We start from the raw sequence: 24683 nt of genomic DNA on the forward strand, positions 1-24683 counted from the left end.
GTGTCGCCGCCGGGCGGGGCCGGCGCGACGTGGGGCCGGGCGCGGGGCAGAGCGCGGCGGGGCCGGGGGAGCCCGGCTGCTCTGGTGGCCTCTGCCCGTGCGCACGAACTCCCTCGTCCTCGGCGAAAGCTGCTAACATTCCTTCTCCTCCTCTCCCCGTTCTCTGCCCTCTTTCTCCCTGAAGAAGAAAACTCGATTGGATTTAACTTGGGGTCGGAAGAAACTCCTGCCTGCTGGATCTGGTTTAGACGCCCCGACAGCTAAGGTAAATAGGGAAGGCTTGGGATCAGCAGCAACAAAAACAACAGAAAAATCCTTCCTCTGGGAAGGGGGTGGAGAAAAAAGCAAGGAGTTCGGGCTTCGTTTTATATCCTGTTTTTGGCCTTTATATTTTGTCTCTGTTTTCCGCCTTGGCCTGCACAGTTTAGCTGCTCATTGTATTTCTCGCCGTCTCGCCTGAACGTGTGAACCGAGGCGCTGGTTTCATGGAGGCAGGGAAAGAGCCTGTGAGACCGAAAGTTTTTAATCTCATCGGACACAGAAGTTTCTTTGTTCGGTCCGAGAAGGCACTGAGCTGAAACTGCTTGACTGCGTAACTGCTTCTTCAGCTCCCTCCCTTCCAAAAACATTTGGTAACCCTGCAAGTACAATTAACTTATCGGGAAATGAGAAAGTCATAAAGGAGGTAATATATTTTATTTCATCGCAAGCTCTTGAGGCTTCATGCTTATGTCTGCCTTGTTTTTCTGGAATATCGTTTAGTGTCTGGCTGGGCTTCTTCAGGGTTGCTCTTAAGTTTCTTTATAAAAATATGCCCTCCTGGTCATCTGTAAATGTCGCAGTTTTTCCACCTTCGACTGCTGCAGTCACCCATGTTCTTCCCCTTTACCCTCTCTGTTCTCAAACCGACAAGTTGGACTGCTTGTTTTATATAGCAGAGGTCTGTCCTGCATTTTGATCCTGGCTAAGTTCATCTTAAGAATCTTCATTTAAAACAAGATATAGAACAAAACCAAAGCAGATAGCTAGTTCTCTGACTTCTTTCAAGTGCATGCAGTTGAAGCTGTTAGTGTAACCTTGTTTGGTTTTGGTGACCACTTTCCTTTTGAAAGAACTCCTTTTTGAAGCTGTTGAAGGGCAAATTAAAAGTGAAGTTTTAGCCTAAGATTTTGTACCTCTAGTGCTTGTTACACCAGCTAATTAGATGCACGTTTATTTCTCACGTATCAGAGAGACAATTATAGGTTAGTTCTTTCGTGAAGGCAAGGAGTTTCTCATATTGTGACTGTTTACCATGAGGTAGAAACCGTAGCTCTCGGATGTTTTTTCCTATTTGTCAAACTCAGAAGCAACATGTTATTCAGATAGGATGTGTGTTCTTCAGTCTTGCTAATGTGTGATATGTATTGGTATTTGGGAGTCTTGGACAAAGTAATTTCCATACAAAATTTTTAACACTCTTACATAGGTAGTTCTTTAACATCGTCGAGTAATTTAGTGATTTAAGAAAAAATAATGCAACTCGATCTGTTTGATATACTGTAAGGAAAAATGTTAACATATAAATGCCTAAAGCAGGTTCAGTGGCTGATAACAAATAAATTATTTGACTTGCAATTTACAGACTTACCTTTCCAGGCAGCAGTAAGGTTTATTCTTAGGCATCAGAAAGATCTGGACAAAATAAATGGCAGTGAACTTCGCTTTCCTTATGTGGCTGATGCTTGGCAGAAAGTCTGAATAGAGTAATCCTTTTACAAAGAACCATCCCTTTCCAGAGCAGTGTTTCAGTCCCAATAATGACTTGAGATTCTTGAGGGGAGGGTGAGGAGTTGTAGCCATGCATGACAAATTTAGTTGTAAACCAGTACGTTCATAATCAAGGTAATTTTGTTTCTTTTCAGGCCTTTTGTGTCTCTCATGATGCACTTGATATTTTTCAATGCCATGTAGAAGAATAGTTCCTTGTAGTGGAGGCACAACTTTTTACGCTAGTGTTTTGTCACCATGGTAGCTATGGATAAGGTCCTTTTTAATGATGAAAGTGTAATTCAGTGCTGCTTACGACTCATGGTTATATCATTGAATGCCATTATGTCATTAACATAGTTTGGTAGTAACATGAAGGGATGTGTTCTTTCTTGAGATCAACAATCACAACTAAAAATCAGTCTGATATTGATATTCTTATTATGAACAAAATTATTTAATCTTACACATGGTAGCTCATGTGCTTGAAACAGCACTTTTATCCATGTGTGTTGATGGCTTGGGGAAACGTTCTTTTGACCTGACTGGTTCTTATTCATGAATTAAATTAAGCTTGAGTAAACATCGCTAATTTTAAGGAGGTATGCTTGCAATCAAAGAGCTAGAAGTTGCAGTATTTGGCATACTATGGAATGTGATTATCATTAAGTTGATTATTATATTAGTGAAATATGAATTGGTCTGTCTTATGCATAAGCTTCACAGTAGATAATAATTAGTGTAAACATGAAGCTTTGTAGGGTATCAATTTGCACATCGTGTTCATATAGAGTGTATAAGGGGGCTTTGTGGAGAAAATACTAAAGATAGTTTATTAGTGTATTAAGTTGGTGGTCTCAGAAAACAGTGTTATGATTTGTTCTCGGTGGAATTTGTTGAGAGTCTTTAGTCCCAGTCATTAAGAGCCATGCTTGGAAGATCAAAGCTAAGGAAAGGCTTGCACATGTGTAACATACATTATACCTCACATGTTAGCAGTAGGTCCTAGAAATAGAAGGGGATGGGAGCAAATTCGTCAGCTGGGCTTTCCGGTAGGGCTGTAATGAATCACTGTCTGTCTGCTCTGCGTTCTTGTTTTGTTTGTGTCCTTCCTGCTCCTAAGCAAAAAGGAAAATATTTTTGGGAAAATGTTATGTAAAGATCAAATAGTTGATATGTCATATCTTCAGCAGATTCTCCCTATAGAATAACCTGATCAGCTGAAGAAGTGCCTGACATTTAATCCACGTAGAGGAATTAGAAATCTAACCTTTTCCAAATGAGTTACTAGTGGAGTTGGCGGAAGAGTTACTCATACGGACATGAAAATAGTAGACAGTATTCCTATGTGAGCATGCAAATGTTCACAGTGACATTTAAAATAGATAGTTAAATGAAGATCATCTGGAAAATGAAGATTTATAAACATTGCTATTTTACCGTGTCAGCTTTTGAGTAGGTGTAACAATGTGTCAAAAGACACTTCATATCAGAATAAAAACATTGAAGGTAGTTTGAGTAGTAAATAGTCTGTATTGAACTGTTGGTAATGGGACATTTTTAGGATTATTTTAGTTGTGAAAAGGTTACTTCACTGAAATACAGATTTAATATTAAACTAAGAATACAGTATTTGGATGTTGAGTTAAATCTTTAAAATGTAAGATTTCAAAATAAGGATGCTGATTTAGGAGAGATTTCTGTATCTCCCTAATGTATCTCTGTCTATTTAAAACGGAAAAAAAATTGTTATAATGGAATCAATAGTATTTTTCTTTTATAGTAATCTCAGGATAATTAGGCTTTTTCTGCTGGCTTGCCTTCATTGTTGCCAGATGAAAAATTGTTTGCACCTGGTGGGCTAATACAATGCTTATTCTTCAAAAACCACTGGCCTATGGAACTGCACAATACATATTCTTTAGGAAGAACTGGAAAGCCACCAGTCCAGCTGTGCCAACTTTTATCAGTTCTCAAGCAGTCAGCTATGACTTTGGGGTTGCTGACCACTGGGGACCACCAAAGAGGCCCCCGGGACAGAAAGACATGTGGAAAGCGGAGGGAAAATATGTTAATGATTTTAGGGAAATGGTTATCATATGTGTGTTTATGCCAGGAAATCAATGAATATGTATGTAAAGTATAGTATATAAACAGGAGCTTTTTCTGTACTCAGCATGCATGGTATTGTGGAGGAGATATCCTCTTGTGTGTCTAGCCATAAAGAATGCCTGCTTCTCAATGCTTACCTTTGGTGGTAAGGAGTTCCTTATTTTTACCAATTTTTGGTCACAGTTTTGGTGACCCAGATTAGACCTCGTCCTGAATTTCAGTGGATCCAAAGGAACATCATCAAAGTCAGCTTTTTAAAAGATACTTGTTTCTCTGATGCTTGAATTGCAGTACAGGTGTTTTGAGTTATTAGTCTTCGTACTTTCCATAAAGGGGATTCAGAAGTGTGATATTTCAACACCAGGCTGCAATTCCACCTTCAAAAATACATTGTAACTTCTCATAATTGAGAAATAAAACTGAACAAACGTTTTCCTTTGGTCTAAATGAAACCAAAATGAAGTGTACTTACGTTGGAGAACACCAGCATTGCAGCTGTCTTGCCTAGAGTAAAAAGTTAAAGTTAAAAGTTTAAAAGTAAAAGTTTAAGTTAAAAAGTAGATTAGTTTTTTTCTGTTCTTGGAACGAATTTGTACATACTTGACACTAAGCGATCACTATGCATAGGAGCAGTGATGGTTAAGCAGTCTGAGGGCACTCTGAACAATCTTGGTTGCTGTGGAGATCCTGGTAGTTGTAATAATGTCAGAAGGTAACTGAGCCTTGTAAGGCTCAATCTTATTAAGATGGTTTCTATAAGTTGGGGTATAATTGTCTTGCTGTGAGCTTGTAGTGCTCAAAGGCTACTTCTTGTGTCAGTTGTCTGTTGCCAGCTTTAGGAATGAAAAAAGCTCAGAGATGGTTTGAAGTATTAGTAGAAGTTACAAATACTTGAAGGGAAACATTTATCATTGAAGTATTAATTTGGAATGGGTAGTATTTTCCTGTGGCCGGGGGTCTATTCTCCTTGCTGGGGAAAGCTCCAATCCCAATAAATAAATAAATTCAAAATATTTGAAATTCTGGTATTGCGTTAAAGATAGATGCAAAAGCATGGTCTTGTTTTTTTTTTAAGTAATGTGCTTTGAGTTTTACTGCTGCCTTTTGAGTCTTCTCACCTGTTTTCAACTCTTAAGTTGGCATGAGTAGTTCCTGTAGCAACTGTGTAAGGGGTTCCATTTTCACAGACAGTTATGGAAGAGAAGTTTCATGTTATTCCTTTGTGCCATTATATGGGGTATGTGATTAGTACATTTGCAGAAATTATTTCTTCGGCATTCTTTGCCTTCCTTGTTGTTTTACAGTACATATCTTCCAAAACTTCCAAGTTTTAAGAAGCAGAAGAGCGGACATAGGTGCATTGAGCTATATCAGTGCATCTACAGAAACATCTGAAATGCAGTGCCCAATGGTTGAATGTCATTTACAGGTTTAGTCATCTAGAATGACTGTAGATATCACTGTAAGTGTTTGAATGGTAGAAAGTGTTTCCAGGCTTGTCTAGAAGACTTCTGATCGACTGCTAAGGTTTGAGAGCTACTGCTTTTTCCCCGTGTAGCTGTTGTCTTCCTGGCATTACTCTATCAGAGGGGAGGAATAATGATTGAGAAGATCAGTCGATTTGTCAATTTGATCAAGTTACAGCAGGTCTTTTGTCTTACAGATAACCCTGAAGATAACATGGATTTTTATATTTGAAACTGGGTATCGGAGAACATTTATTATTGGAAATTATAGGGGTTTTTTGTCACTTGAAAGATGTTGCTTAAAAATCTGTATGTGCTTCTGCATGCTCATGGTGCAACAAAACAAAAAAAAAAGCTTTGCTGGAGTAGTATTTACAAGACTGAGGTCTGTATTTTCAGTGGAATTAGACTGAAAAGTGTGTCAGCATAGCAGTCTAAATTATTAGTGACTTAAATGGTTTGTAAATGCTTGCTTTCTGTGCTTGTGCTACTGAGTATGATACTTAGATGTTTAATTTACTTAGCTTCTACTTTGGCCTTTGAGATGGGTCTGCTTGAAGGAGGAACAGTGAACGTGCAGACAGCAGATAATGTTCACTGGTCTCCTGTTGCTGGTATGTTAGCTTGCTGTGGCATGTTAGTCTGTGGTGGCTTGGAATGTGAGGCTGGTAGTTGGCTCCTTTTAGGAGAACATACTCATTTTGGGTTACTTCTGGTCACAAAATCATATGTGGTGCTAACCCTGAAGCTCTGTTGGTTATTTAATTTCTGAAGTGCTCTATATTTTTGGGGGATTGGCAATAAAATTAATCACTGAGGGAGAAAATTCAAAAGTTCACTTCTTCCTGGTTCATACCTATTCGGTCTTTATTCTGTCTGCTATGCTGTAGTCAACTTATACAGGGTGATTTATTCCAAGTAATTAATGAGTTCTTTAGACCTCCTGGAGGAATTACAGGCAAAGGGAATTGAGCATGCAGTGCTAGGAAACAGTGTTTGGAACAAGCCTACAATTTCACTTGTGATTTTTGTCAGGTCACTGTTGTTGGTTCACATATGGGTGTTGGGAAACTGTTAAAAACAAAGTAACAAATATTAAAGGCTCTAAGTAAGAAGACATGAGAAAGGATGGAAATAAATGTTTAACAATCTTTTCAGAATGTGACAGGGAGGGAGAATCAGTTGGAGCTGAGAATTTGTCCATCCATCTGTCTCTGATCATGATGGATAAGATCAGAAACCTTGATATGGGGGGGGAAAAACCTTCAGAGCTTTACTATTTTAGTATAATACTCTTTATCTATAGTGCATCTTGTGTTTTTAGGAGAGTTTTGTTTTCTGGAATGTTTTGTGGGGGTGTGGGCTTTCTGTGACTGTTAGACAGTCCTGTTATTCCAGTGTGTTGCTATTGATTTAGATGCTAAGGTTTTTTGTCTGGTACCAGGTATTTCATCTAACTAAATGAAAATGTAAGTAATACAAGCACTAGAAAAGCAAGATATACTTAAAGTTGATTTTAATAGACTTGAGGTTAAATTACTCCTTCATTTTTATTTATCTGGGTGAGTTAATCAATTTTTCAGGGAGCATTTATTTTATTTTGCTTTACTGAAATAAAGCAGAAGAAATGCTGAGGATCCTGGCATTATTCTGTGGTTTTCCAATGCTGTTCTTATGAGAAAGACAGTAAAGCAGGCAAACATTTCTGTGGGAAGTTGTGGGATCTGTTGGACATGTATTGTCAGCATTTCAAATATCCTGTAGTCTTTCATGATATCAGTTACTGAATTGGTTTTGCAGCAGCGGGTGGTGATGTGTCAAGGGAAAGATTATGGCCTTGTCAATGAAGCAGGTTAGAAGAAAGTGTTACAGAGTGAGAGAGAAACATGTTGTTGATCAATATTTTCCTCTTTTCCTTCTTGCTTTGCTTCTCCCATGACATGAACTGACCAATGAAGAACCAATAAATTGTTCCTTAACCCTTTACAAAAACTCTCATCTGTGGAGTAAGTCCCTGCTTATTTCTAGTGAATTTAAATATATGTCTGCTCAGTTTAGATTTGTAGCTCACACATCCTTCCACAGGTGTTAAATTCCCAGATTTTAAATTTCAGCTTCAGAGCATGAAATATCTGCCGAAGAATAACTTTCCCTCAAAATCAGAATGTTACTCCTTTCCCCCAGTTTTGTATTAACTTGGTTTTAATCTTAGAGAGGTCTGAAATATGCATTGGACTGTTCAAATTAATTGAAGACACAGCTATTAAATTTTCTGGAATTTCTGCATTGTGCTCTTCAGTTACTTTTTCCTATTTTGAGAAAAGAGGCTGACATGTTAATAGCAAATCAGCTTGACAGTGTCCCACTTTTTACACTAGGTAGTGTCAAAGTAGTATTATACCTCTATTTTCTTCTCATGCTGGAAAGTACAGGATGTCAGAAGTTAAGTATCACTATAAGTTCAACTTTGAATTCAGTTTTGAGGCAATAATTAGCATTTTGATGAGAAAGCAGACTTTTAGTTCATCTTAAATCTCCTGTGAGGTGAAAAGCTTGTTTTTGGTTTCCAATAGTGAATTATTATCCTTATTGAATACAACACTTACAAAAGAAAGTGTACATAAATAGAATTGTCTAAATTCTAAGTTATTCGTAAAAGTTTTATTGTAAGCAGTACACTCTTATTCTTCCCCATCTAAAGAGGCAAAAATACTTTAGAGGCTATTCACGAATATCCTTCTGCTATTTTTTGTATTAGTTGCTTATGTGATCTGCAAAATGTCTGATAGAGTAAAATAAAAATAACAGCTCTCTTTCCTTTAATCATCATCCATTCACTTAGAGGAACACAATACTAAGTAAAGAAAAAAAAATAGTACAAAAATATTGACTTGAATGTTTCATCACTGAGTTGGGAGTGAAATGAGATTGAGTTGGCAAAAATGAAAGTTACATTGTGAGAGAAAAGCTGAGTAAAATAGAGGACAAGGGTAATGGTGTTTACCCACATGGATGTGAAGAGTGTTGTAGTTAGGAAGGACCGTAGACAGTGCAAACAGGAGCAATTCTTCTGCATCACTGTTATAAACAAAAAATTTGTTACAAACAACAAATTGACATGCTTTGGGATCCATGTATCAGTTAAAATTAGTGTAAAGAAAAACAATACACAGAGGTAAGCAGCTTCAGAGGTTCCTGTGTATGTCCAGGACAGTAATCCTTAAAACTGCTGAGAATAATATTGAGATAATATGTAGCATAATTATTGTATAAACTAGAGGGGCAAGATGCTTAGAGTCCGGAAAATACAACTTTTTTCTGTTTCGGATTTTGAACCTTTCCTTTTTTTAAAAACAGTGACTACTTCTTATTCTAGCCACTCATTATAGTGAAAAAGGTGTATTAAAGTAAAACTGTTTTTAAAGGTGCATTATGAATAAAGCCTTCTGGTTTTAGTACTCCATTTTATACTAAACATGTAAGAACAAAAACCAAACTGTCTTGATAACACTTAGAAGACAGACGTGTTCTTTAAACGAGGAGGAATTATAAAGTAAAATGGAAGTGCATTGTAGGGTCTTTCGATGTTGGTTTGCATGTTTGTTTGTAGTTTTTGGTATGATATATTTTTTTGAAATCTGCCAAATTCAAAGTGGGAAATGAATTTACATATCTCCACATACTTCCTTTGAACTCTGATCTATGAATGTGTTTCCATTTATCTTCCTGTTACCATGGATTGAATTATGTAACCTGTCTGGATTTGTTTTTCTGAGCAGTTACTAGCTAGAGGGGTTTGAGTGTGGCTCTTCATTCCCCTCCTGTGTACCCAACATCTGCTTACTTTGTATTTCGAGTGTTCTGCGCCTGCTGTGTTATTCTGACCTCGGTTGTTTGAGCCTTCCTAGCTTTTGATAGGAATTCTAGGAATTACATTTTTGAGGGACAGTATGTGTAAGGCAGACCATCAGGGACTGGATTTTTTTATGTGTAGACCATGCAATTTAGTAAGCATTTAAATAATCAGTAACCTTCTGATAAGAAATAGTATCTTTTTAAATTTTTTTTTTCCTCTTTTTGGTTTCTGTGCTGGCATGTTTTATGTTGCAGATCACCTGAATTTATCTGCAGGCAATTACGTGCAGAATCTGATTAGTAGATGAGAACTTTTGTTTTATATTGAAATACTGCATATTTACAGCAGTGCAGCTTGCTTGTCAAAAACCTTTGGTGTCTGCTGCAGATGGCTGCATAGTCTTAAGGAGTGGCTTCCTGGCTGCATTGTACATGAAGTGCCAAACACTGAGAGCAGTTTTGTTCTGGAATGCCAAAATACATTAAATCGATTCAGGAAGCAGCATATGTCAAATGAATAAAAATACCATAGTCATGTGAAACAGCATGTGGTAATTATGTTTTTCAAACATATTTTATTTCCTGAGTTAAAAGCTTAAAAAGAGCTTTTTATATTGAGGATGGAATTAACTTCCAATTGCTGACTTACACTGTTAGTATTTTCACTATTGTTTATTTTCCCCATCCCCTGTTTTTTCTTTGTTTTAAATATACCATAGCTGGAAGTTGAAACCAGGAGTCTATCAATAAGAGTGAAGGAATAGGAAAAAAATAATTATATTTTCCTCCTGGATATCTAGGCCTGTGCACAGTATGCAGGTTTTTGGTGGGTGAGTTATTTCCTTTTGGTTCAGTGGATGTTTCTGTTTTACTTGTTGGGTTTTTTTGTTTGTTGGTTTGGTTTTTTAAGGCTAGTAATGTATGTGTTCTTTACAGCACTGAGAGAAGTATATAATTGCTTGAAAATGCAGGTAGAAAACCAAGGCTGATAAAAATAACCAAGGAAGGATTTTGCTTCTGCTCAGTGTCTTAATTCCAGCAAGTTCTCAAGACAAGGAGTAAGAACATTAACAACTAATAGCTCTAAATGTTGCAGGGTTTTCTTATTATAAAGACACAAGCCCAAGACCAAGTATTTTGTTGCTTATTATTCCACGTTGGCGAAATAGGTGGGAATTCACTTTAATTTCTCCTAGTTAGAAGGCAAAAGTATTAAAAAGTGCATAGACAGAAAAATATCTAAAATATTGTATAATTTTTACTGATCTGAAATAATTTAATAGCCACTTGAAGACAGAGGAATGAAATATGTATATTTTTAAGCAATTTTGCTGGTTCTTTCTGAATGTAATTTTTCTCTTGTTTGTTCTTTTTGTTCAATCACTATGATTAGAAATGGAGTTAAAAATTAACTTCAGTAGATTAACTTACATAACACCCTAATTGCTGTTCAGTCTTGTGTAAGAAATGAGAGGTCCTTGAAAGAGAAGAGAGGGCAAATATTTTACTTCCACAGTTGTGGAAGGCACAGATTTATTTAAAACAAGCATTTAATAATAAAAGTAGCTTCATATGAAGCAGAGTCTGTAGCAGAGGCCATAACTGCTGTAGTTTTTTTGGGTGATTATAAGAGATCTGTTGTAAAGCAGGGTTGGAAGCGTGATACACTCATGTCTCTTGAGCTGAAAAAGGAGGTGCTGCTGTGTTTGTTTTCTGGTTTAAATTCCAGTCCCTGAAATTTTTAGCTATCCAGTGGTAGTGGTACCACCATTTAAAGATTTGCTTGTCTGCTGAGAGATGAGACAAATTCTGGAGTTGCCTGTTTGTATCTTGGTTCAAGCCAGCTGGGTTATTGTTTGCTTTTGTATTTTTTCTGGCAGTCCAGCTGCCTTCCCTGATTGTGATGTATGTTAGTTTGATTGGTCTCAGCCTTCTTTGGGATAGGTATGAGAAAATCTATAGACATATGTTCACGTACACGTGACCTTTCCTCCTCCTCAGCCTTTGTTCTTCTTTGAAGTTTGGTGTTTGTCTTCACCAAATTTTGTGTTTCATGAAGGAGTAGAGGTCCTGTAGAGAGGCCTGGCCTATTCAAGCACAGTTAATTTCAGTGTTTCTGCTTGTCTCCCAGCGATCAGTGGCTACAGTAGTGGTCTGTAGCTATTGAATTGTAGGAAGTATCAGAAGTAGTAACACAAAGAAATGTTTTCCCAGATCTGTGTTTTCTTTTTGTTCTTTAGTGTATCTGAAATGTACTTCAGGTTCACAGACTAGTGTCTATGGGTGTTCCTCTCTTCCTTGCACCTTAGACCTATGCGTTAATTCTATTGGCCTGGTTTGCTGAAGTCCCTCAAGTCTCTTAAATTTTCAGTGTGAAATACCAAGTTCAGTCTTACTTGGACTTTAGCCCATGTCATCATGAGTAGCAGGAATTGATTTTCAAACAGACTTGGAAATTAGTTCACACACTTGTGTTCAAGTTGGACTTGCTACTATCATACTGTTAATGCAGTTGTCCAGTAAGCATAAGCTTGAAACAAAATTTGGGTTTCGCCTTTTGGAACATGTAAATGTTGCAGATTGCAACACACTCACAAGAGTTATGATATGTTGTCTTTTCTCACTCTTTAACCAACTGCAACTGTCATCAAAGCACATGTCATTTCTGGTTTTAATAGATGAATAATGCTATGAAATCTAGAGGGTTTTTTTTCCCCTCCTTGGCATGTATTCCAAATTTTTTTCAATATTTTCCTATGCTGTTGGTTGTAAATACCTATTTTATACCTCTCCATTAAAGAGTTCAGTTGTTTTATCTTTGGTTGTTTTGTTTCTTTTTTTGTAACTTAACTTTGTAACTTAATTTTACTCTGTTATTTAATTGACATGCTTTTGTGACTGTTGTACCTTTTAAAAGTATATTGACTGCTACACTTTTGTTTCATTCTTTCTTGTGGTTTCTTCCTGAATATGTCCATTCTCCTAAGGCTCTCTAAGACCTTGGTCATGTTGACTTGAGAGCAAACCAGCAGACAGCGTCATGGAAGAATTCTTTTTAATGAAAAAAAAAACCTGTTTCTATTTCTTCTTATCAAGATTTTGAGGTGCATGGTGTGGGTGGCTCCAAGTTAATCATGTTGGTAGAGGGGCTGTAGAAGAGGAATTTAGATGAGAAATTTGGGTGCAGTGTAGAGATTGGTTTTATTCATAGCAATTACTAGCCTTGCTTTACATCCAGTCATCTGAAGGCTATTAGAAAATTTATTTCATGGACTTGATTTAAGACAAATCACCTTTACTGTCCAGATTAGAAATAGGTTGCATTCTGCTCTAAGTTATGGGCGTCATGGGCTATTAAGTGGCAGCTTTCTGATACTCTAGGAAGCTTGAACTGCATTTTGTGTAGCTTCACTACATTTTAAGAAAAGCAGGACATGTGAAAGATATATCTAGATTAGTGGCACTGTTGTGTATATAAATACACATTTTTATAAATCTATTCAGTGTATCTGTTTATGGTTAGAGTTGTAGGTTGATATTAATTAAAGATTTTTCTTAATTTTTTTTTTTTAACCTTAATATTAGGCCAAAGTGAACAACTGAGACTTTCTTTCTCTCTGTAGTGCTTCTTTGCAAAACACCTCCTTGTATTGGTCACTTTGGAATTTATAAATGGTTTTTGCTTTGCTTAAAAGAAAGTGTATGTAAATTTTGAACTTGCCATGTTGGGGATGATGGTCTGTATACTTTTGTGTGCTTTATTTTCAATCCCTCAAGTCTCTTTTAAATTTAAAGCATTGCTTTGTGGGCAAGTAATTGACTTTTTGTTGCAAAAACATGCACGGCACTTGCTGAGCAGCAGTGTCTTGAAGTTCAGACCACATCCTGTGAATATTTCTTTCAGTTTTGTAGAGTAAAAAAAGTACTGGTACAGTCAGTGTCTGGACCAAACTGTTCACTGGATTCACTGAGTATCCTTGCTTCTTCATGGTTGCCTGTAGATATTTGTAATGGTTAATTTTTTTTTTAATTCTTCCCTCCTGCCCCCTCCACTAAAACTATTAATCGAAGGTGGACTAAATTATAAATGTGACACACGTGAATGAATTTTTCCATCAACATGTGCTATTTTGAGCATTAAAATATGCTTGCATATGTTTTTGATACATCTTTTTTTGTACTAAAAAAAATACCAGTAATAATGAAGTTATCACCTTTACTTTAAAGGAGTTTTAATTTACAAAGCCTGTGGCTAAATGTCTAGTCTTACATTCTGCTGCATTTGCTTTGCACACTTCCTCTTTGCTTCCAGTACGGTTCTTTGCATCAGTAGGAAGACAAGGTATTGAAGGTGGAGACATAGTACTGATGGTCAGTGAGTTGTTGAGCAAACTGATCTAAATGAAAATAATTCTCCTCAATGTCTTTCAGGTTTAGGCTTTTTGGATCAGTTACTGATTAGATTTAAAGAGTGATTATGAAACCCTAGCTTTAGTAAAAGGCAGGTGTGAGGAAAAGCAGGGATTACTCTTGCTTCAGGCAAGTAGTAGGCAGCAGTTTGAATTTTGTATGATGGAGATTGACTTGCCTTTTGGGTTCCAGTTGCTGATTTGGAATAGTCTTCCACTTACCCACAATAAATATAAATGTTGCTATTTATCATCAGTGATTTGATCTGTGATAATACATACATAGAAGTCAAAAGTGCAGTTAAAAACTGGGATACTTACCCAGTTACATCTTCTTTTAAACAGATTTATAGTCTACAACCTCCCATCTCTTATATTTTTTCTTGCCTTAGGCAGATTGACTTCTAGACTTGAGACAGTAGACTGGGAATTAAATGTTTCTCTGTAAAATGGTTTTTAGTTGCTGCAGGAGTGGGACTAACCATGGAAAAGAAGAAACAGTGAAGAGCTTTTCTCCTGAAAGCTATGTTTCAGAGCACTTGCTTTTGAAACTTATATATCTAGCCTCTTTAGTTTGTTGGGATTTCTGATGGCATTGTGTTTTTCATTATCTAGAGGAATCTCTTGATTGAAGTGTGTATTCAACAGTATTTGAATGTGGCATGCTATTCCTTCAGATTATACCTCAAGGCTAGTGTGAGTGGAGAACGGACAGGTGATGGGCAGTTGGTATGATTAATAAACAAGTTCATATGTTATGTATTATGACAAAATGATGGACTTAGAAATGTCTGTCACTTAGACTGTGTAACGCCTTTCCTGTATTTTACGTTTTCAATTTCAGATGGGTACGATGGAATCACCTTTATTCATGGAGGGATTGAAAGTGCAAGATAATTTAGGGGGCAGAGGATGGAAGAACAGAGGACATTTAGCTTCATTCTCAAATCTTCTAGGAAGATTGCTGGCTGGGTGTGGAGGTGCTGTGTGTCTGTAGTGAGGAGCCACGTGTAGTGGCCTCATTGACTGTACTGCACTCATGAAATGCAGGTGACTTCTGATCATTCTCTTCTGTTTCTAGAAGGGCTAAGCCCCTATTTTAGAGAGGAGGTGGCACTCACGGTTGTGTGAAGTGAACAGAAAGAGCTGGTATTTCTGCTGTTACCCACTTTTTAAGACTGATAATGTGCTTATGTCTGCTTCTCTGGAGAGACTAGAGTGCAGTGATCTGTGTAAAGCACTAGTGAGTTTAAAATGTATTTCTTGTTGTCTGAGTTTAAATTGCTCCCTACAATGCACTTTTTAGAGTCATCACACAAAAAGCGTTTAAATTGAGTTGTGAGGACTTTTTCCTTCTCCAGGTGCACCAGTGTTAGTAGCAATTACTTCTGATAGCTTAACTGTATGCTGCCTGTTTACTGGAATCCCAAGGTGATAGTTTTCAACACATCCTTAAGCAATCAAGCTATTTCTCATGACAGCGGTTGTCTATTTGTATGGTCTTCTCTTTAATCTGCAAAAAACCACCTTACCTTCTGGTTGATTGATAAGTATTTGATGTAACATTTCAGGGGAAATAGTATTTGCTGTAAGATAATTTATTTTCCTGGGGTTTAAAGATGGAAAAAAAAATAAGTCCCAAATTTTCTTAAACATTATAATTAGGAAGATACCTTATGTATTAGGCTTTTTCTTTCAAATTATGTAGTACAAGGATTAAGCTGTGCAGGATTTGGAGATACTGAGTTCTTCCTGAAGGTAGTTTCTAAATGATGATCTTCTGCATACTTGAGAGTAACTAGTATAATGATATTAATTTCTCTGGGACTGGAATATTTGAAAATGTGATGCAAAGGTTGGTAGTTTCATTTCCTTCCCACACCCCCAGATTAAAAGTATACAAGGATTTTTTTCTTAAATACATTCATAATCTAGTTAGTTATTAAGATACTGAAGTCTCTGTTGACCTTAAAAATGATCATGGAAAAAGTTGCACCTTTTTTTGCGTTTCCTTCACTTGTTATTTAATTTTTGAGAGTCTATCTGTAATAAGAACCTAGAGTGTGGTAAAACGAAATTGAACCTGAGGGCAAGTATATATATTTTTTTGGTACAGTTTCATGTTCGCATAAATCCCTCCCTCTCTAAGTGAATGTGTGACTGAAATATTATCAACTGTTTTTAGAATTACCTTTCCCCTGCATGCTTTCCACTTCAAACAGAAAGATTTTTTTTCTCCCCTTTTTTGATGCTGAAGTTTTGGGTTTTTGCAGGGAGAGTCAGATTTTGAGGGACTGTCATGTAGTTTCAGAGCGTCTGGCATATGTTAAAATGCTGGGCAGAAAAGGTCTGTGAAAGATAACTATGTATTTTTACATTTGTTCTGCTGTGTGGTTAGAATGCAAGTTGAACACTGATTTTTTGGGTGTATGTGCCTTTATTTATATCTCTTTATCTTGAAATGAGCAGGGGTTGGGGGAGAGAATATTTAAAGATCCATAAAAATTACTCGTTCTCTCTCTGCTGTGATCATCGGTTTTCTGGTATCAGTCCTGACGCTTGAATATTGATCTGTGAGTCTTGCATGCTGGAATAATAGCCAGTAGTGAAGCTGAGCCTAGTGAGGTTATTATGTACTGCTGGAGTGGGGTTCTTCCTACCCTTCCCCTTGAGTCATTGATCTAGAGAAAACCTTAGGATCTAACATAGAATTAAGTATTAAGGTTGCGTACAAGTCAGTCAGCTGCTCAACATCGAGTACTTCAGCTCACAATGTATCTCTAATTGATGCCCTCTCCTGCCAATCACCTGGCTTCTAATAATCAGATTATCTTTTAACACTTTTAACAATAGTAGTCAAGTGTGTTTAAGCACTTATTACTGGTTTTATATAACTAGAGTAAGTACATATCAAAACTTCTTGTAATATAGGCTAACTAATTTTTATGTTACCTGTAAATATAGGCATCCTCTGTTTGTCCAACTTAATGGGAAAAATATAGAAAGTATTTACTTCCTTTCAGAAAGCAACTGAGGAGACTTTCTTTTCAGTTCATGACCAGCTGCATTAATTAATTGTAATTGTTAAAGTATTGATTTTGTATGTGCACTGCTAGTAATTATGCCCATATATTCATAAGTTCCTATTTTTCTTATTTGGCACTTTGGATTCAGCTAAACTATGCTTAAAAAAATCTAAATAGCATTTTTAAATTTGTCATGGTAGATGAAGAAGATGGAGGGGGAGAATCCTGTGGTACTAAATGATTTTTTTTCCTGTTCATTGTGAAATCAAAATGTTAGATTTTATGCATAGATCTACTGATACAGTAGAAATTACTTAATAAATATCTCAACTAATCTTTTTTACAATATGAATCTCGATTAGTAGAATATTTCTAAATTAATTTTGCTGCTTTAAGCTATCTTTTCTATTACTGCTATCATTAGTTGCTCTTATATTGCTAAGATAGTGGTGAGATGATGTTTCTTGGCTCTGTGTGAAAATGAAAATAGAGTCCATTGCAGTGTTCCATCTGGAACTTTTTTCCAGTAAGCTTAGCTAAAGTGATAGATAACCCTGGTTTATAATGTAATATTACCAGTCATTTTAGCATAGGCTCTAGGATACAATCTTGCAAACTCTGAAGTACTTGGTAGCAGTACTAACCGCATCTAAATTTTCACAGGACTTCAACGAAATTTAATGTAGATAAGCAGACCCTGATCATTCATGTCATATATTGAAAAAAATGGAGTTACAGTAACAGGGGACTAGATACAGTAAAATAGAAAAAAATGTTCTGTTTTTTTAAACAATTTTTTTTAAATGGCTTTTGTAAGTGTGATAGTGGAATAAAATCCAAGTTGATTCTTCTCCTAATTGTCTTTGCAGCCTCAAAAGCTCCGACATATTGTCTGCAGTGGATGATTAGGTATTTAGCAGTCTAGTTCTGAAAAGTTCTGGCTGTTCATAACTGTTCTGAAATGGGTTTATAACTCAAATATAATATAAGTCCTTCTTCCTGTAGTGACCTGCCCTTCAATGGTTTGAGTTGGATTGGCTTGTTGATACTAATTAGGTAGTTGTTTTAATTAAAAATTACAATTCTCTGGTAATGAAAAAGCCAGAAGTAGACCATAGCCTTAGTTCTTCTTTCTAAGTTACCCTGTTGTGGGGAATGCTGGCATTAGGACAAGTGTCTAAGGTCTTTCTTATAATGATGTGTAAAATTCTTATATTCTTACTCTTCCTCAGCTATTAACTTTTGGAGTCTACATACTACTGAGCACCTGTATCATGGTACAAGGTAGTCACAAGCTTGAATAGGTAGTCTGGAAGAGACAGCATATTCAACAGTCCTTTATCTATAAAGATGCCACTTGCATCTCAAATTGAACTGAATCTTCTCTGGAAGATCACAAGACAAGACAAAGGGAAGTTAGTCAGCTCTCCTTAGTTAAGAGCTAAGAAAGCTATTCCAAGCTTTACATCACAGACCATCAGTTCCTATAGGGTGTGTATGAAGGGAGTTGCTGGCTAGATACAAACTTAATGTAATGTATACATTAGTATTTTCAGCCATGCAGGAATTCTGGTTATAGGTGGGAATGCAGTAGGAGAAATTTAGAAGAATTCAGAGCCACCACTTTAAGGGACAGCAGCCCAATTTTTTTATTCCTGAGAAAGCCAGGAAAGTAGCAGTGCAGTCATCAACCTTGGCATCCTTCAGAGTTTCTAGTTGGGGTGTCCCTGGCACCCTGGTGAGCTGATAAAACCAATGTTTTGGAAAAGGTAGCTAAGATCTGTTAAACAGCTGTATTACTATGGATGCTTCATGGTTTGTTAAATCTCACAATGTTCTGGCAGTGGCTGAAGCACTTATTTTCCTGGCGATTCTGTTGCTGCTGTTTGTCGTAAAAACTTTAGGATCACAAAACTCCAGAAAACATGAAACTCAGTTTTGTGACTTTGTATTAAGAACTAATCAGGATCTGATGTGAAGAGTATCTTCTTTCAGGAAAGATTCCATTTAGCAACATAGAAACCTAGATTTATTAGACCGTTTTCTTTTGGGTGAAATGTATTAGCTGTTTAAAAAAACAGATGAGAAACCATTCTTCTGTATTTTGGCACTGTATTTGAGTTGTCTTCAACAAATCTCACCAAGATGGGGCCATGGGTGTGTTTCACATGCATCTTAGATTTACTGCATCATTCTGGCGTACTAGCCAGGACCACATATTAAAACTTCGTATTCTCAACTTTCAGAGTGTATGGCAATATTCCACAAAAGCTTACCAGGCAGTAAGCTTCTGAGAAATAGATCCAGCTATTTGTAAGAAATTGTCTCCACTCTTGCCAATAGCTGTGGTTACAGACCTTCAGTAAAATATCATGTTAAGCTAAATGAAAGGCATCAGGCAGGACCAGTTAAAATAATTGAAGCTTTTTTAAAGACTTACTTGTTGCAGTGAATTTGATTTCCCCATGAAGGCTGTGGGAGCATTTGTGTCTATGTTGGTGGTATAGATTCTCTTTCAGAGAACATGCTTGAGATTCACCAGAACTTTAAAGAGGAAGTCATTGAGTCTAGGTCCTGCAAATAACTGCTTGTTGGTTTTGGTTACATTTTGTTAATCTGATAATTGACTCCATTCATACAAATAACAGGGAGCTGTTCTGAATTCTAGCTTGCTAGTAATGTATATGTTTCAGTTTTGGCTGCCGTAGAAGGAGATGATCATAATCAGTTTTACCTTTTCTGTGTTTTGACACACTGTTTTTTCTGATTGCATTATGTTCAGATTTGACAAAGAACAAAAATGAACGTTGATAGAATTGTGATTGTTGTGGTAAGCTACATATTGCTGCTTCTGTGTTGTCTGTGTTTGATTCTAGTGTAGAACAAAATAAATTTATGGAATTTGAAACTGTCATCATTTTGTGCAAGGCCGCTTACACCCATAATTTTGAAAACACTTCTTAATTCTCTTTCACAGATCCATGTGGATAGTTTAATAAACTGTTCGACGTCTTGGTGAATTTGTGGTCCCAGCTGAGATGCTGATTCAGGCTCCTATGGTGTAAATTGGCAGTGGTGGAGTGATTTGGGTAGGTGACTGTCTATATATGTTAAAGGAGATACAGGGAACTAAATGTTTTGGCACACTTTTTGTTTCGGTTACACTCTTAAGTGTGCTGTTTATATCTTCTCCCACTCACATGTAAGAATGACAAATTTTTAACTGCTAAATTAGTATTATGGTTACTTGTAGGGATGATGCCTAAGAAATGTGAATTGTTTGTTTTCTCTCAAGGGATGCTGGGGGTATTCACTGTATTGGCACTGTCTGTTGCACTTGGGTCACAGTGCATGATCTGTTTGTATTTTAAAGTTGGTACAACTCTGTGTGAGCACTTGCGTGGACTGACTTCCATTGCTTTTACTCTATTTTTTTGCATTTTTTGCTTGCTTTGAATTCATGACACATTTTATGGTAATGCATTCAGGTAGCTTTGTGCAAAAATAAAATTAATTTCAAATAAATATTTCTGCCCTGCATAAGCTAATGTAGATGCTATTGTTCTATCTAGAGAAAGGTTAGAGTGATTAGGTTTTTGTTTTTGTTTAGTTTTTTTTTTTTTGGGGGGGTGTTTTGTTGGTTTGGTTTTTTTGGTTTGGTTTTGTTTTGGTTTGGTTTTTTTGTTGTTGTTGTTTGTTTGGGGTTTTTTTGTTTGGGGTTTTTTTGTTGGGTTTTTTTTTGTTTGTTTGTTTATTTCTTTTGTTTCCAGGGAGTCAGATTTTTTTTTCAATTTCATGCATATACTGTTGTGATTCTGTATACTTGTTAGTGGTAGGTTTAGGGTGGGCTAAGACTGAAAGCATTTTTTAAAAAAACTTATTTTTCATCATATTATTTAATAGCAGATGCACATAGATGCTCAGAAAGGAGTCATAGCAGAATAGGGAAAAACTGACTAGAATGATATGGGCTTTTTTTTGTTGTCCAATTTTTGTCCTTAATTGAAGTGCCAGAAAAATCTTTGATAGATTACAGTATATACTGGAGTAGGATAATATATTGTCTTAGTCTTAATAAGGACCATTGAGCAAATGCTTTTTTTAAAAAATTCTGCTCTCACCATCTTTTGCTTTGATTCAAGAATGTAGTTAGAATACATTTTAGTTAGTTAAGAAAATTCTACAAATATGTGTAATTAGCCACAGAAAGTGTTTGACTTCTGAGAAGGGAAATACCTTAATGGCAAAAATAATGTTTTAAACACTTAATAATGGCTGAAATTGTGCTTGGAAATACAAAAGTCGTGATACTTAAATTAGGTAAAATTGTGAAAAGTCAGTACCAGGTGTAGGAACTTTTTCTTGAAAATTAGTTCATGGGGAAAGAGTGAGTTTTAATGAAAAAAGTTAGATTTTGAGGAGCATATTCTTTTTTTGAGAGGAAAATCCTATATATATATATATAAAGTACTTTATGTTCTTTGTGAGGGCTTCACGATTGTTTCTGTAGGTCCTTGTTTACAGGATTTTTCTCTGTTAAACATTGGAGATTTCTTTCGTAATTCTCTGACTAGAAAGTGATATTGTGGAAAAAATTGTCACAAAAGAGAAACAATTCTATCATTTGCATAGGCTGGGACTTCTAATAAGCTGCTACTGCCAAGCTAACCGCAAAGTGGAAGAGTTCAGGCAGCAGTGCACAACTTGGATTTAGAGGAGGTTCTTTCTTTTTTTTATGCTACTAATACTGTTCAATAACACTGAATATGTGTAAGATAATAGGCAAATATACATATTTCAATGTTGCTAATAATTTTATGTTAAATTAGAACGTTGTTTTAGAATCCTAGTTTCTTTGTGAATCTGCTTGTTTTTACTTGGAAAGACTTCAGTATTGCTGGGGTAATTCAAATGGTATGCTTAAATCTGGAGTTTGTTTCTTGCTTTGAAGAAATTTGCTCTTAAGTATAGTCCCCTTTTCACTCCTAACAGTTGATTCATTAGCAGCTTTCATTAATGAGTCTTTACTGGGGGAAGAAAATCTCTACCTGCTAAAAAGAACAGGATTGTGAAGCAAATTCTTTTTGATAAGCTTGTGGCTTCACACATACCTTTAATAGCTGAATTGTAAAGCATGTTGTAATGAAAAATTTACTGTAGGCATTACAAAAGACCTAATAAGTATTCTTCATGTTTTTTGATCATCTTGGATAGAGGCTTTTTAAGGCCAGTTTGGTGCATGTTCTCCAGCTTCTCAAAAGCTTTTTGTAATGAATACATTTCTAGAAAAGTCGCTGTATTTGTCAAGCTGCTAAATTTATAGCAAGCACAATATTGAATGCTTAGGTGCAAAGTGAACCTAATGTATCAACATGTATTTACAGGTACTGGAATATGACATGGAAATAGAAACCGTAAACAAGTTTTTACTTGAGAATAGTCTAAGTACATGAAAGAAACATAAGACTAAAAGTTGTCAGAGTTCTTTTTTTTTAAAAACTTTTTGTAATTGCCTGATAGGTGAATTTGACAAGACTCTGAAATCTTCACTCTTACAGTGTATAGCAGCTTCTTTTGCGATGTATTTGGAGTGTATTTGGTCTTCTGACAGTGCTTTATTTAAGGATGCAATTTTGAAGCTGTGTAATTATAGTTAGTTAAGTAAATTTCTATTTCACTGTCTTGCTGTCAAGACTTCCACCTAATAAAGAAAACTGTGTTGACTAAAAAGGATTCCCTGTATCCTATCCCTTAAGTATTCTTGTGACTTCTTTATTTTGGCCGTGTTCCAAGATTCTTACATAAGCTCTGGTTTGCATATTTAATATATGAGCCCTCTTGACTTGCTGATTCATTTCTCGTTGTAGCAATAAATGCTGCCCCAAATTCTCCCCCTTCCTAGTTATATTTGACAAGTTCTGGCATGAAATGCCTGCTCAAACATATCTCAGGTGTTTCAGCTGCGAAGGTTAAACTAGTCAGCATGAGATGTATTTTATCTTGGCAATGCATTTGGGGAACTCATTGTTCTGTGAGCCTGGTGTTCCCTGTAGTGTAGGTGAGGTTATGGACAAGCTGTCTCAATAACTGGAATGATTCTCAGGCCTATAGGCACTTCTATTAACATATTCTGGCCTGCTTTGTTGAATGTATTTTTTTCTCTAGGACACAGAAGGAATAGTAGTTAGTTTATTTTAAATAAAATGTGTGCACTGCTAAGAGAGTCTAAACGAGATTAGATTATCATAGGGTTGACTTGTGTGACAAGCTTGCTGGCTGTCACATGGCCAGCCAGCATTGGGTATTGTAAGGAAAACATCCTGTCTCCAAAGAGGCAACTTCGTTTAATTCTATGCAAAGGCTAGATGTTGCAGTACTCATGCTTGCATTACATAAGCAGTTCTTGAATCTCGTTTGTCAATTTAGTAGCTAGCAAATAAACTTATTAAACAGTGTCATAAATGTGGTCACAGGGAAGTGTGCAGAGAATTCTTCTAAAGTATTTAAATAGCACAGCACATTCTGGCTTCCTCTTCCCTCTCTCCTCTTCTTTTCCATCTGCATTATTCCATGGAGGTAGAATCAAGTGGTAGCTAATGAAGACAAATTGCTTTCAACAGTTGTCTTTGAATGCCAGTGCCTATTTCTTCAGTTAAGATGTTGCTTCTGTGTCATTCACATACCTCTCTGACAATTTCCTCCTTTCCTTTTGTTTCTTGCTTCTGCTGCTAATCGCAGGAAATTTTTTTCTTAGTGGTCCAGTTGTATACATTATAATATGAAAGTATATTTTCCTTCTAGTAGGAAGAAGTGATGGTGAGACAGAAATGCCTGATAGAATAGCTTACTTTCAGCGAGTCATAAGCAGCTGTGGGTAGTTGTAATGGATGTGGCATAGTTTGTTTTTCTGACAAAATACTTGTCTTAATATGAAATTGTACCAGTTTACAAATTTAATTGCACAAGCTTGTATAAAAATTACAATTTTCTTCCTGTATTATTGCTGTGTCAGGGCGATCGTACAACAATGTGTGGAGAGCTGTACAGATTGATGTCTTATAGAATTCCATATCAGGATGAGAAGTACTGGATTTCACTAATTAAGACCAGGTAAATTTGGAGCTAGCCAATCTACATCAAGTTCAGTTCAAAGAAGCCTTGTACACAGAAAGCAAAAAGAATGAGTTGCTTTGATTTATAGGGAAGGAATAGCATGGGAAGTGCTGTGTTTTTTGGAGTGCTGTATTGCCATGATGACAGATTACATATCTGTGAAGACTTCTAGCCAAGACAGACAGACTGTTGTTTTTGTATAAATGACAAAAGGCATAGTGTTTCTGCAGGTCCAAGTGGTCACTTCTGTTGAATAGCGAATGAGTACAAAGATGATGATAAGAGTGAGCTAGCTGACTAGACAAGTGGTGTAAAAGGAGTGGGTTTTCCTCTTATAAACCAGCATCTTGATTTTAGGGTGAAAAGAGATGACAGATTTTCCTTAAATAAAAATGACATGAAGTAAACAGAGAAGAGGCAAGTAGAATATCTAATAAAACATGCGCAGAAGGAAAAATACCCAGCTTCTTTCTAATACAAATGCAACATACTGGAAATACTGCTCATAAAAGACTGATTAATAATTTCAAGAACATTTATTAAGAAAAAAGTTTGAAGGAGAAAAGAAAACACTTATGGTTCATCTGCTTAGTGTTGCTCACCCATGGTAGAAAAAGTGATGTGTTTGATGGTTAAAATTGCTGTTTGCAGTTTGGGAAGGGCAGAGTGAAGAAAAAGGATAATTCTATTTTGATGAGAACTGAAAAAAAAACCCCAAACCACTTATCAATTGGTTTTCTCTGTGGCTACAGCAGAAGTAGCTTGCTATGGACTATCAAATTGCAATTACAGGATGACTAACTCCCTAAGTACAGGAAACTTAATTTTATGTGCAGGTGGTCTTGTACTTCTAATACTAAAATGTTCATTTAAAAAGATGATGGATGCAGTATTTTTAGAAGTCATTATAAAAGGATTTGGAATCACACCTATTATTGAAAGAAGCCAAATAA

The 24683-nt window shown here is 36.2% G+C and overlaps 1 protein-coding gene across 12 annotated transcripts in view; it reads left to right on the forward strand.

The window, feature by feature from the left end:
* Nucleotides 1–24683, forward strand: part of ERBIN (erbb2 interacting protein) — a 116833-nt gene that overhangs the window by 596 nt on the left and 91554 nt on the right. For 6 of the 12 annotated variants that reach the window (XM_064405649.1, XM_064405650.1, XM_064405647.1 and 3 more), the window contains exon 2: nt 185–265. The gene's annotated coding sequence lies outside the window, so the exon portion shown is untranslated. Of the gene's footprint in view, nt 1–48; nt 266–423; nt 686–19594; nt 19707–24683 lie in introns of those variants that run through there. The other 6 variants (XM_064405645.1, XM_064405644.1, XM_064405642.1 and 3 more) reach the window with 6 other exon arrangements.

The sequence above is a fragment of the Passer domesticus genome, chromosome Z, assembly GCF_036417665.1.
Source record: "Passer domesticus isolate bPasDom1 chromosome Z, bPasDom1.hap1, whole genome shotgun sequence".
NCBI classification, from domain to species: domain Eukaryota; kingdom Metazoa; phylum Chordata; class Aves; order Passeriformes; family Passeridae; genus Passer; species Passer domesticus.